Raw genomic sequence first — 10,511 nt, forward strand, 5'->3', positions numbered from 1 at the left:
GCACTGGGAAGAAAGATTTGGGGATTTTCAGAGTTGGACAAGTCTGCATTTAATTCTGGAATGAGTGGAGGACCAACCATGCTTGAAACAGTACAGACATCAGAAAGTCTTCCCCAGCCGGGCAGTGGTGGTGCACGACTTTAATCCCAGCACTTGGGAGGCAGAGGCAGGTGGATTTCTGAGTTCGAGGCCAGCCTGGTCTACAAAGTGAGTTCCAGGACAGCCAGGGCTACACAGAGAAACCCTGTCTCGAAAAACAAAACAAAAACAAACAAACAAACAAACAAAAAGAAAGTCTTCCCCAAATTTTTGAAACATATTGTTGTTGTTTGTATGTTTTCAGTGTGGGGATTGAACCCATGGTCACACAAGCCCTAGGCAAGTGCCCTACCACTGCTATACCCATTTTTTTTTTTAAAGACAGATTTATTTTTCTTTTAAAATTATTCGTGCATGTGGAGGTGAGGGTGGGGTATGTGAGTACAGGTACCCTCAGAGGTCAGAAGAGGGCATCAGATCCCCTGGCACTGGAGTACCCAACACGGGTACTGGGAACTAAAATCCAGTCCTCTGGAAGAGTAAGAAGACTCCTAACCACTGAGTCATGGAATCTTGTTTAACAACCTTTATGTATATTATGAATTATGCAATCATGTCATTGGGGTTCTCATAATTTATCATACATGGTTTCTAATATTTGCTCAAAGTCTTCATTGGTGATTCAGTATTGAGTAGTATTAATTAAAGCTGTTAGACTGATTCTATTATGGCTTTAGGCTAATTGCCTAATCTTTTCAAGTTTCTATGTCTTTGTCTGTAGAGAAGAATGTGAGAATCTAATTATATGCCAAAGTGGAACAATTAGTTTGGATCCTGATATATCAGCTATGATATCCAAGGAATCATAGTAGCTGTCCTTCCTCATGGGACTCCTACAATCTCCACATCCTCATGTACCCTTTCTATTATTGAAGATCATATGGTAAATACAGAAATTACTACCAATTCCACGAGGGCAGAGACAATGTCTTGTTACCTTGAAATCACGAACAGTATCTGACATACAGGATAGTCTCAGTAAATGGCTGCTGAGTGAATAAACAAGGACTCAGTCCCATATTCTGTGATAATTTTAGAATGAAGAGATATCAGCCAATCTGATTAAACAAACATTTATCAGTTTCTTATTGTATTAAAAAGCTCTGGCCGGGCAGTGGTGGCGCACGCCTTTAATCCCAGCACTTGGGAGGCAGAGGCAGGCGGATTTCTGAGTTCGAGGCCAGCCTGGTCTACAGAGTGAGTTCCAGGACAGCCCGGGCTACACAGAGAAACCCTGTCTCGAAAAAAAACCAAAAAAAAAAAAAAAAAAAAAAAAAAAAAAAAAAAAAAAAAAAAAAAGCTCTGATCTAAGCCTAAGACATTAAATAAATAAGCTATGACCTGAGCTCTCAAGATAACGTTGGTAAGGCTGGGAGATGGCTCAGCAACCTTCTCCCTCGTGCCTTCTACCTAGCCTAACGTCCTGACTGGTTTTAATGTCAACTTTGCACAGGCTAAGATCATCTGGGAAGAGGAAATCTCAAATGAGAAAATGCCTTTCTTAATCAAACTGACTGCAGGCAAGCCTGTGGGGCGTTTTCTTGGTTAGTAAGTGATGTTGTGAGGTGGGCGGTCCCGCTCCTATGCAGGTGGGCCTGGACTATAGGCAAATAATGAGAAGCAAGCTAGTAAGCAGCCTTTGCTTCACTTCTCCTCCAGTGTCCTGGCCTTGCTGGACTTCCTGCTTTGGCCTCCTTCAGTGGACTGTGACCTGAGATATGTAAGACAAATAAACCTTCTGTTTCCCATAAGTTGGTTTTGGTAAATGTTTTATCACAGCAGTAGTAAGCAAACTCAGGTCATATGACAACATGTTGAAGCAATAGAACCAACTCCAGTGCTCTGATTCTAGTTACAGCAGGCATGCAGACCTTGTGCTAGACTTCAGAGGCTAACTACAGCTAGGTAATCACATTCCTAGGAATGACTTCTATTGAGGTGAAGAACCTCATATTGCTTGCCCGGTTTCTTCTTGTATGGGCATTCTTAAAGTAGAAAATAACTTGGCTTTTATTGATGCTACCTCCACTCCAACTATTTGTAATTTTCTAGTTTCAGAGATTAAGAAGACCATGGTCAACAAACTGAAGTATCACTTAATTGTTTTAAGAAATGTCTGTGAAGCTCTCTGCTATTTTCAGATTCTGGTAATTCAATAACAGCTTGGCAGACCACAGTGAGTGAGCAGATCAGACCTGAGAGTGGATGACAACATTAAAATATTGGGGGGTAGGGATGTGGCCTCATGGCTAATGTGCTTGCCTGGCACGAATAAAACTCCGGGTTTGCTCTCAGGTGCATGTAAACGGTGTCTGGTGGTGAGTAGCCATCATCCTATAATTTGGGATGTAGAAGCTGAGGATCAGAAGTTGAAGACCATCCTTGGGAGTTGAGGCCCGCCTAGGTTATGTAAGAACCTGTCTCAGAAATGTTAAACACTAGGCACATTCTCTGTCAACAGCTTGGTTATAGGTGCCAAGTTTGTTGAGTTTTATGGTTCTTTGGGCTGGCAGTCTTGTATCCCAGATACTTCGAAGAACATTCCAGAGATGGTCTGACTTACTGGCAATTTCAAGCTAAGCTTCAAACTTTATATTTTCTCTCTTCTCTTCTTTGCTCTTTCTTTTTTTAATTATGAGACTATGCTTACAAGGAGCGTTTCTATAATTCATTAAATTAAGAGCTTTTATTATGAAATATTGAGACATTTTACAGAACACTTTAGTTTCTATAAGTCAATGACATAAACCTTGAGACTGAGAGATAGACGGGTAGAGGGGACAGGATGGAAGAGAATTAAAAGTTCTATGACATCATTTTTATCCTGACTGGACAACTATAAAAGAATTTTTTTTAAGACAATCAAGACTATTTGGTTATAGATGGAGCTGAAGAGACAGCTCAGTGCTCATGACCATTGTCCCTCCTCAGGTTTTCCCTAGATAATACTTAATTGCCCTAAATTCTTAATTTAAGTTGTGGTTTAAGCCATTCTTTTTTCTCTCAAAGCTATTAAAGAAGATTTTTTTCCAGGAGCTGAAAGGATAGCCCAGCAGTTAAGAATACTAGGTTCACCAGGTGGTGGTGGCACACGCCTTTAATCCCAGTACTTGGGAGGCAGAGGCAGGCAGATTTCTGAGTTCAAGAGTTCGAGGCCAGCCTGGTCTACAGAGTGAGTTTTAGGACAGCCAGGGCTACACAGAGAAACCCTGTCTTGAAAAACCAAACCAAAAAAAAAAAAAAAAAGAATACTGGGTTCAATACCCAGTACCTACATGGTGCTCACAACCATCTGTGACTACGAATCCAGAGCATCTAATATCTTCTTCTGACCTATGTGGGGGCCGCATACATGCATATATGCAGACGGAATGTTCACACACATAAAATAAATTAAATATATCTTTTTTAAAAATTTAAAGATGAGTCTGGCATGGTGGCACACACCTTTAAACCCAGCACTTGGGAAGCAGAGGCTCTGTGAGTTCAAAGCCAGCCTGCTCTACAAAGCAAGTCCAGGACAGCCAGGGCTACACAGAGAAAACTTGTCTTAAAAACATACAAATTTTTTAAAAGAATATTTGCTAATGGAACTGGTATCAGACCTTATTGTTGTTAGTTTTATGATCTATTATTGTGTTATATAAGAAAATGCTCACTTTTTTTTTTAAATGAAAGGTTTGGTTTTTTTTTTTTTTAATCTGTTTGTGGGTATGTGCAAGAAAGTTGCAGGTGCCCCAGGAACCAGAAGAGGGCAGTGAGCTCCCTGGAGCTGGAATTAAAGGTGGTTCTGAGCTGCCAGATGTAGGTTCTAGAAACCAAACTCAGGTCCCCTGAAAGAGCAGTAGGTGTCCTTAGCTACTGAGCTACATCTAAAGCCCCAGAAAATGTTTATATTTTAGAACTGAATGCTTAATATACCAAAAAACAAAATTCCATGATATTCTGAAGGTGTTCTGACATAGTTCAGCAAAGGAAGAAGACCAGGACAGACAGGTGAAAACATAAGTGCACTGAATAATCTGATCATTTCGGAATAAAAATGTTTAAGACAATTTTTTTCTTTTGAGATAGCACCTTGCTACTTAGCCCAGGCTGGCTTCCTTCCCTGCCTCTCTAGGTCCTGGGGTAACCCATATGCCTCACCACACCTGACTATAGAGGTTGTCACTTGCTACTTAGAACTTCCTAAAGTCCTCCTGAATTGCATGCCTATTTCTATGCAGATAAGGCCATTCTCCATCTACTAGCTACAGTTGTACTTAAAAACACGACCCTGTCGCCTGAGGCTGTGTGGGTGTCTGTGGTCTGTGCTCCCACTGACTGTGAAGGACATCCCTACCTAAAAATCTCAGTAGGGATGCTGCAACAATTGAAGGTTTCTGGTGGGAGAGGGGAAGAGGTTCAGGGGAGGAGGACTCAGTTATCTTTTTTTTTTTTTTTTTTTTTTTTTTTGCCACCATGTGGATTTTACTGAATCTAGTGTGGACAGATCTGTGAAGGTATGTATAGTGTTAAGGGTCAAGACTTCAGCCTGATGGGAGAGCCAGATATGGACATTGGAGCATGGGACAGGACTAGAATCTAGAATGTGGTATCCTTTGTAGAAAGGCTTAAAAGACTGCCACAGAGGAGGTGGAGACGATGACGATGCCGATGGTGAAGAGCAGGGAGCTGGTGTTCGGGTACCTGCCAGTGGAGCCATGACGATGCCGATGGTGAAGAGCAGGGAGCTGGTGTTCGGGTACCTGCCAGTGGAGCCATGACGATGCCGATGGTGAAGAGCAGGGAGCTGGTGTTCGGGTACCTGCCAGTGGAGCCATAGGCCTGGGCTCCCATCATCCACCTTCTTCCTGTCCTTGAATGTCACAAAGAAAAAAAAAAAGAAAAAGAAACGAAAAGAAAATAGAAAGAAAAAAAAAGAATGTCACAAACCAGGCATAACAGGCAGCAGCCATTCAAGAATAGTGAGTTGAACTGAGACCAGACCACCTAGTCTGGCACAAAGGTCAGGCACAGAGACTTCTCTGGGCACGCTGATCATTGTGGTTCTCACAACAGCTGACTTGTGGGGTTCCTCCAGCTTAGTCACCCCTTACTCCTCCTCTTTGATTGCCTCATAGCTTGGAGCAAGTCTGGCATTGGTGGTCAGGAAGGCTTAGGGATTGGGGCTTATGGTATTGCTTCTGGAGCAATGAACTCAGTTATCTTTAAGGGGCTGGCCACTAGGAGTTTGACCATGTTCCAGTGAGTATAGGGGTACCACAAATTGTACTTATGTTTCCTCTTTAATCAGAGTTATGATGTGAAATTCCTAAATGACTAAAAATATTATATTGAAAAACAAAACACAAACCTTTTGTCATAGTCTCTGCTAAAAATCCTTCAAAGGATTCCCATTCCTGAAATGTAACCAGAAGGTCGCGTGGGAGCTGCTTCCCTCCCTCAGCCTACCCTTGGTGGCTTCTTTCAGATCTTCAGGGCCAAGGTCTGTTTAGGCCCCGACCTTCCCTGAGATGGTCATGGGGCACCCTCCTCTACCTATTGTTTTCTCCGCTCTACAATCCAGCTACTTTCATTGGCAATTTTAATAACTTGTTCTTTTGTTTCACACCTGTTTTCTCCACTTCTGAAATCTTTGTATGTCTTCTGTTTGCTACAGTACAGACAACAGCACTTCATTTTATGGATTTACTAAGAAATGTGTTTTTCTAAGCGTCAATCCTGCGTCCCAGAAATACACTTGAAGTGTAAGCTTAAGAGTGTTAGGAAGAGGGAATTTAGTAAATGCTATCTGAAAGGTTGATAGCTGAGGAAAAATAAGGGGTGTTTGAAGGAAGTATCAGAGGCAGTAAATGGTCATTAGGCTCCTAAGTGAATTGTTAGTAACAGAGACACTAGGCAACCACAGTGGTTCTCTGTGTGTCTGAATTCATTAATTTCTAGATCTGTGATGCCACATCTGCTCAGTCAGTGCCTGACCTGCAACTGAGTTCTTTGAAGCGCAGGGAAGAAAGCATAGCCCCTCGCTAATGAGCTGAGTCAGGGGACGTGGGCAGATGAGGGGTATGGGGCTCTCACTTGCAGCTAGGAAGCCACAGTTGAAGGAGACATGCAAAAGTGTACCACTGCACCAACAGGGAGAGCTGAACACCATGTTCTAAAAACAAGAATAGGCAAACACACAAAATTCCAGTAAGAGAGCTAACAAATTGAAGTCTATAAACTTATGTAGAATTGCATAATCATATTTATTTATTTATTTATTTATTTATTTATTTATTTATTTTGGTTTTTCGAGACAGGGTTTCTCTGTGTAACCCTGGCTGTCCTGGAACTCACTCTGTAGACCAGGCTGGCCTCAAACTCAGAAATCCGCCTGCCTCTGCCTCCCAAGTGCTGGGATTAAAGGTGTGCGCCACCACCGCCCGGCTCATATTTATTTTCAAAACTCAACACTACATAGTATTTATAGAGAGAGCACTAGAACTCATTTAAAGAATTAAAGCATACACATTAATTTCCAGGTTCTGTGGAACATTTGGAAAAGCACCACACATTGGGTCACAAAGCAAGTGTCAATCTACACCAGCAATTCAATACTGACAAGCCTAAAGGGAGCTCAGAGGATGAAAGCAGGAAAGAGAGTAGGTCCTTGACAAAGGACAATAAATACAGAAGAGGGAAGATGAGTGGTTAGGGAGAGACAGAAGGAGGGAAGAAGGAAGGGGAAAGAAAGAGAGAAAGAAATCAGAACTGAGGAACGTTCTACAGAAGTAACTGTCTGGAACTATAAGAATGTCAGCATTCGCCGGGCGGTGGTGGCGCACGCCTTTAATCCCAGCACTTGAGAGGCAGAGGCAGGCGGATTTCTGAGTTCGAGGCCAGCCTGGTCTACAAAGTGAGTTCCAGGACAGCCAAGGCTACACAGAGAAATCCTGTCTCCAAAAAAAAAAACAAAAAACAAAAGAATGTCAGCATTGTACTGTCCATTGTGGTATGCACACACCCTAAACACTTGAAGAGCAAGACAAGAGGATGGCCAGTCCAAGGCCAAACCGAGCTACATAGTGAAACTCTGTCTCAGAACTACTAGCAGCACAAGGTCAATGGTCAGAGAAGATAAAGACTGAAGAGCTGACTGTTCAGAATAAAGAAGACTATAGACACATATCAGAAAGCAATGCCCAACCCAGGATTTTCTGTAGCCATGAAATATGTTACTAGGACAATTGGTGAGTTTATAGATTAGTCTTTCATAAACATTGGTTTCCTGGATTTTAAAAATTGGCCTATGGTTATAGAGAAAATGCCCTTGTTTTAAATAAGGCCTGGGGTACTGGGGGTAGGAATCCATCATGCCTGTAAGTAAAGTAGTTCAGAAACAGTCTTTACGTGTAACACAGAGCTGAAGACAAAATAAACAGGGGAAACACTAACTTTAGGAAAACCATAATGGGCAAAAGAAGATTTTTCATTATATTCTTTCAATTTTTCTTTAGAAAAGTGAACATGCATGTATGTAAGTGCATGTGTGTGCATATGCATGCCCTTGTGTGTGTGTGTGTATGTGTGTGTGTCAGAGAACAACTTCCTGGAGTCTCTTGCCTCCTTTCACCTGGTTTCCTAGGTAGTCTGTCTTGTGGTTGCGTGATGGGTTTTGAATCCAGGCTAGCTGGCCCAAAAGCTTTCTTTGGTCCCTCCCTCCCACCAGGTGCAGGAGAGCTAGAATTACAGATATGCCCCATGTCTTTTTTTTTTTTTTTTTTTTTTTTTTTTTACAAAGATTCTGGGGACTGAATCACATCATCAGGCTTAAACATAAAGAACCTATATTCACCAAACCAGTTCTTTGGCCCCTCTTCTAAAACTTTGAAATGAAGTAAAAAATAATGTATATGTGTCAAGAAATTTAAGTTACTGTTTTCAAAGGTCTCAATTTTGGATAAGTAGGCATTTCGTTATCTCCTGAATGTTTTAAATATTTAAAACAATTTAAAAGGAAAAATTTAATCTAGGCAATGAATCTAACCTTTGTTCTTAAAAGGACTGCCCTGAGTCAGAATTGCTGAGCTGTTATTCACTGCACAGAAGGTCACCTGTAGGTAGGACAAAGTGGCCTCTGGGCTGCATTCTTAAGGCTTTAAGCACACAGGATGTGCTGGAGGTGACCCATCCAGTTCAGCAGCTCTGGCCGGACATCTTATCTGTAAACAGCAGGGGCTCTGTTTTTCTCTTTATGTTACAGGATACAGAGGTAATAAATGCTTTAAAAAAACAACCGGTTTTAACCTTGTTTTCTTCTTCACTTCCTGTATGTTTGACAGTGCAGTCAACATTTATACATCACATTATAACCAAAACACTGTACTGATATAGACAGGTTATCAAAATAAATACAAGGGGTCCTTGAGGTGGCTTAGCAGGTAAAGACACTTGCCCAGCAACTTCCCAACCGGAGTCTAACCTACAAACCTGTGAAGGCAAGACAGAACCAGCTCTTGAAAGTTGTCCTCTGACTTTCACATGTGCACTGTGGTACAAACATGCCTATACCACACACACACACACACACACACACACACACACACACACTGAATAAACAATCAAATAAAGACACCATGAATTCTTACTCCAAATCTACAACCAGTATAAGGGCCTGGAAAGTGGAACCCAAAACCCAAAGTGGAAGTCCAAAAGAAGTCAACTTGTTCCATATTACACTCCTAGTGACTGATAAAGCCAAGATTTGTCTTTTCTGTCTGACTTCAAGCATTCTCCACATCATAGGACAGAATTTCACAGACTGGATGCCTCTGGGGTGAGTCATGCTGGATAGAGAAGGAAGTGAAAAGCCACTCTCAGGAAAGCTCCAATTGCTCAAGGTTAGAGCAGAAACTTCAAAATCATCTGGGGAATGTTTCACCCATGCATACTTGTTCTTTACAGACAGACTCTCCCTAAATTTTCCAGCAGAAGATGGCTAAAAAGCACTTTAACTAGTTTTGTGCTCCCCCAACTCAAATGAGACAAACTTATATAGTTCAGTAATAATTTTAGTGTGTATAAAAGAAGACAAAAGCTGGGCAGTGGTGGCACACACCTTTAATCCCAGCACTTGGGAGGCAGAGGCAGGTAGATTTCTGAGTTCGAGGCCAGCCTGGTCTACAGAATGAGTTCTAGGATAGCCAGAGCTACACAGAGAAACCCTGTCTCGAAAAAACAAAAACAAAAACAAAAAAAAAAAAAAGAAGAAGAAGAAGACAAAAACATCTGCAAAAACCCCCAACCAATTAGGTTTGCTAACCTGGCACACATTTTTCTGTATCTTAAATACCCTGAGGTGGTTTGAGAGTATGTGGCTTCACAGGCCTATGGCCAAGCACTTCTGCCTGCTATGTATGTATGTATGTTTGTATGTATGTATGTATGTATGTATGTATGCATGTATGTATGTATGTATGTAGTATAATGCCCCTGCCCTCAGGGATTCGAAGAGACCTTAGGGAAGGGGGCAAAAGAATGAAGGGACAAGAGACACAAGGAATGAGAGCAAGTCTGGGGTTCTGATCAAGCTCTGAAACTTTAATTTCGGGTGCAGGTTATAAAGACACAGCAAACCGGGAAGTTTGGGTGAGGGTCATTGCTTAGGGCTATCCCACTATTGAATACTTATTGCCCTAGATCATCCCATTGTCGTAACCGGCTCCCAGGAAATGCCAGACGTTCTTTAAGTTCCTGGGGCCTGAGACCCGTGAATGTCCTTTCTTAACCTTGTACTGACTAGGCTCTCTAGAACAGCAGGTAACTTCCTAGGTTCTCTTAGGACAGCAGGTAGTTTCCTGGGTTTGGCTCCCGGCATATATATAACACAGCATCCTGCTATATAGCCTAGTTTGGTCTTGAACTCATGATCCTCCTGCCTAAACCTCTCAGGTGTCAGAATTATGGCTATGTACTACTGTTTCCTATCTGATTACTATTTTGCTATCTCCTGGTCAGGAAACTTTTAATATTTGCCATGAGTCCTAGAAAGTGATCTAATGAGTCATTCTACTCTTCGATATGTAATCTCCCTGGCTGTAGTTTCCTTGTCTGTATAAAAAGAAATAAAAGCCTATCATTCCAGTACTTGGGAGACAGAGATAGGAAAATCAGAAGGCCAGCCTCAGCTACATAAGGAGTTCAATGTCTATGTGACACCTTGTTTCAAAACAACAAAAAAAAGTGCGTTTTTTAATCCTAGCATTCAGGATGCAGAGGGAGGCAAATCTCTGAGTTTGACGCCATTGTGGTCTACAGAGTGAGTTTCAGGACAGCCAGGGCTACACAAAGAAAGCCTGTCTTGAAAACCAAACCAAACCAAACCAAACCAAACCAAACCAAACCAAACCAAACCAAACCAAACCAAA

At 41.8% G+C, this 10,511-nt stretch overlaps 1 long non-coding RNA gene across 1 annotated transcript in view; it reads right to left on the reverse strand.

Annotated features, from left to right (window-relative positions):
* Positions 1-4,561: 4,561 nt before the first annotated feature.
* LOC114622181 overlaps positions 4,562-10,511 on the reverse strand; it is an 11,960-nt gene continuing 6,010 nt past the window's right edge. The window contains exon 3 of the long non-coding RNA XR_003711557.1: positions 4,562-4,957. This is a non-coding gene — a long non-coding RNA (uncharacterized LOC114622181). The remainder of the gene's footprint in view (positions 4,958-10,511) is intronic.

Source organism: Grammomys surdaster, unplaced genomic scaffold (assembly GCF_004785775.1).
Source record: "Grammomys surdaster isolate TR1022 unplaced genomic scaffold, NIH_TR_1.0 64, whole genome shotgun sequence".
Taxonomy (NCBI): domain Eukaryota; kingdom Metazoa; phylum Chordata; class Mammalia; order Rodentia; family Muridae; genus Grammomys; species Grammomys surdaster.